Below are 3,767 nucleotides of genomic sequence, written 5' to 3'. Positions count from 1 at the left end.
TCTAGTAAATCAAAGAGAGATGAAGAGAAAAAGAAGAATCAAAATGAATCAATCCATCAAAGTACAATAGAGCTCTCTTTCCCAATGGAAATAGTTAGTGATTCATAACTAAAATATTTACAAGAAAGTGGAAGAGGAGAGAAGTGTGGGTGAGAAGAGAGGGTCCAAAGACCCCTCCTAGTGAAATTCCCAGCCAAGTGTTGATTCTTATTTTTATGAAACTAAAGCCTTTATATGGACTCCCCTAAATTACAAACTTAAATGAAATTGAAAGCAAATTACAATCAAATGAAAATGAACTATTCTAGATTATTCTTGTGGCCTTGATTGAGTGGTATTTGTTGGCTTGCTTGCTTGAAGTTGAGTGGATTTTAAGTGACCAAAAAATGATGTTCCAGGGGTCCTTTTGGTATATTGGGCATTCCTTTGGTGTGTTTTAGAGTCCGGCGCTTGCTACTGAGCGTGAGGAATGAGCGCTGGCTATTTTTCTTTTTGTGCGTGCGCACACTTGCAAAATCATCCTTGTGCGTACGCACATCAGGGTGTGCGTACGCACGAACCTCAATTTTTTCTTGGTAAAGTATCGAAGGCACTCTCCAATACGGGCGTGCAACGAGCGCTGAAGACGAGCGCCAGGGTCAACATTTTGTGCATGTTTTGGTGCGTACTGCACCTTGAAAATTTTTCAATTTCCAGAGTCGATGGCGCTTGCTGGCGAGCGTGGAAATGAGCATGGGTTCTAGCACTGGGAGTATTGAAGGGTGAGTTTTGAGGGTTGGTAGACGCTCTTGGTGGATGCTCTTGAGTGAGCATGGGTGGAGAGCGTCCTAATGAGTGTTAGGACATTGTTGGCGCACATAGGTGAGCGTTGGCACAAGCGCTGGGGCAAGCACTGTGCAAGTGTGTGTAGGCGCTCTTGGGTAAGCGCTGGCATGAGTGCTAGAGTGAGCACTGGTGCCTTGTGTTGAGTGTGGTGTAGTGTGGGGTGTGAGCGCTGAGGCAAGTGCTGCGTGCATGAGTGATGAGCGCCAAGCACTTCGGTGCTTTATGCTGGTGTTTTTGGGGCTTTAAAAATGCCCATTGTTTGTGCTCCAATTTCATGCCCACTATAGACTATTATACATCATTGGATAACTCTGGATGTCAGCTTTCCAACACAACTGAAATCACATCAATTAGACCTTTGTAGCTCAAGTTATGCTTCTTTGAAGATAACAAGGTCATACTGGTAGGATGCTGGCGCTCTTGGGAGAGCACCAAGAAGAGCGCCAGGCTTGCTTCCAGGGTCCATTTTAATACCATCTTTTGAAGCTTTAATTGAATATCCACCCCTTACTATTATATATTGTTGGAAATCTCTAGATGTCTACTTTCCAATGCAACTGGAAGCACATCATTTGGAGCCCTACAACTCAAGTTATACTCCTTGAAAGAGGGTAGGGTCATGCTGGCAAGATGCTGGCGCTCTCCCAAGAGCGCCAAGAAGAGCGCCAGGGTGAGCGCCAGGCCTACTTTCAAGGTCCATTTCAACACCATCTTTTAAAGCTTTAATTGAATGTCCACCCAATACTATTATATATGGTTGGAAAGCTCTGGATGTCTACTTTTCAATCCTTTTAAAAGTGTGTCATTTGGAGCTATACAACTCAAGTTATGCTCCTTGGAAGATGACAAGGTCATGCTGGCAGGATGCTGGCACTAGCCAAGGAGCATGGTGGAGAGCGTGGGTGAGAGTGTTGTATGCTCCAGGAGAGCGCTGCGCTCTCACAAGAGCGCCAAACAAGAGCGCTACTTCTTTATGGGTCATGGGCCACGCTTTTAAAAGCGCAGCCTAAGGTTCCAAAGCGTATCCAAAAAGCTCCTCTTTTCTTTGTTTGAGCTTGTTTTATGCTTTTTGCTTATTTTTCTACCATTTCCTATAAAAATAATCAATTCAACGAGATCAAAGCAATATATGACATAAGCACAAAAATAATAAATAATTAAGCATGATAAATTAATTTTTGATATGAAAAAGCATAGAAAAAATACATGATGCGCATGCATCACAGACCGAAATGCAAGTTATGACAGCACAATCAAAGTGAACCTATGATGAGCAGATATTTTATACGCTTTTTGATATCATATTCATATAGTTTTTGTTATGTTTTGTTTAAGTTTTATTATATTTTCGTAGGTTTTAGTGCAAAATTCATATTTTTGAATTCTACTTTGAGTTTGTGTGTTTTATCGTGATTTTAAGTATTTTCTAGCTAAAATTGAGGAGCTTTGGAAAAAGTCTGATTCAGACACAGAGAAAGGACTATAGATGTTGTTAAGATCTAACCTCCGTGCACTCGAAGGAGCTTTTCTAAAGCTACAAAAGTCCAAATGGCACTCTCTCAACGACTATGAAGGGCTAACATTTAGGGCTTTCCAGAAATATATAATAGCTCATACTTTGCTCTGGAAATAAAGGTTCAAAACAGGCATTCAATGCCAGTACTCCACCCTCTTCCTAGCATTGGACGCCCAAACGGGAGCAGCTAGCGTCCAACGCCCAAAAGGGAGTCCCAAGCCAGCGTTCAACGCCCCTAAGGAGTCCTAGCACGTGGAGACACCCTTGGCCTAGCCCAAACACTCACCAAGTGGGTCCGGAAAGTGGATTTTCGCACTACAAGACTAGTTTATCTTATTTCTGTAATCCTTAGTTATTAGATTAGTATATATAGGAGAAGATCACCCATGTTTAGGATCTTCTACCAAACCCTTGCCCACTCTACACGTTTTCAGCTTTATTCTTTGTACAGCATGAGTCACTAACCTCCTAAGGTTAAGGTTAGGAGCTCTGCTGATTCTTATGAATATCACTATTCTACTTCAATCTATGCTTGATTCTATTATAAGATGTATCTTCGTTCTTCATCCTAATGAATTGGGAGTGTAACTTGACCGTCATCCCTATTCACACGGGTTCTTGCGAGTCCTTGACAGGATGGTACTGAACCACAAGCTTGATTATACATCTCTTAGACGGCTAATCCACGGCTTCGTTGGGGACTTCTCGAGACATCAGTTCAGCCGAGGTTCGGGGCGATTAGGGCCTTTCTGGTATAGGCTAGAACTAATGAAGCAGTATTCTCTGATCTGGAAGATCCTTCCTTGTCTGTGGTGTTTTGAGTAGGATCACCAAGGGAATGGACTGCTAGAGCTTCATCCCCGTTCAGATTGGATGACCGCTGACCCGACATTTGATCTAAAGCAGAGGAGATTAATGACCGCTAACCCAGCGTTAATCATATACAGTCTGCCATGGAATGAATCAATCAGAAGTTGGAGTAGATGGTGAGAAAAATTGATCTAGAAGGAAGATGTAACACCCTACCATACAGAGTCTTATGCTTAAGTCATAATCCAGAGATGGCAAGGTGGTAAACAAAAATCGCAACTCGAAAGCACAACACTCGGATCGATAACGCAACGAGCAAAGGATAAGTTAACGCGAGATTATATATATACAAAAGAGTGTCAAAAATGGGAATATCAAAACTCAAATCCGGATACGAAGATAACCGGTCCGAGCATAGCAATATATATATACATATAATAAAATAAGGAAACTCCAAAGGAAACCCAAAGGAACACAAATACAGAACCCTATTCGCCAAAATCTCCTATAAGAGGAGTCATCACAGTTTGTATTATTTAGTGGAGATAAAAGTATCTAAATAAGATATATAAACCGAGACGGAGTCCCGAGAACAAAGGATCTTCGCAAATCCAGA

Source organism: Arachis ipaensis, chromosome B10 (assembly GCF_059453495.1).
Source record: "Arachis ipaensis isolate K30076 ecotype BB chromosome B10, ASM5945349v1, whole genome shotgun sequence".
Classification (NCBI taxonomy): domain Eukaryota; kingdom Viridiplantae; phylum Streptophyta; class Magnoliopsida; order Fabales; family Fabaceae; genus Arachis; species Arachis ipaensis.
The sequence above is the reverse complement of the archived record's forward strand: the minus strand, read 5'-3'. Positions refer to the sequence as shown.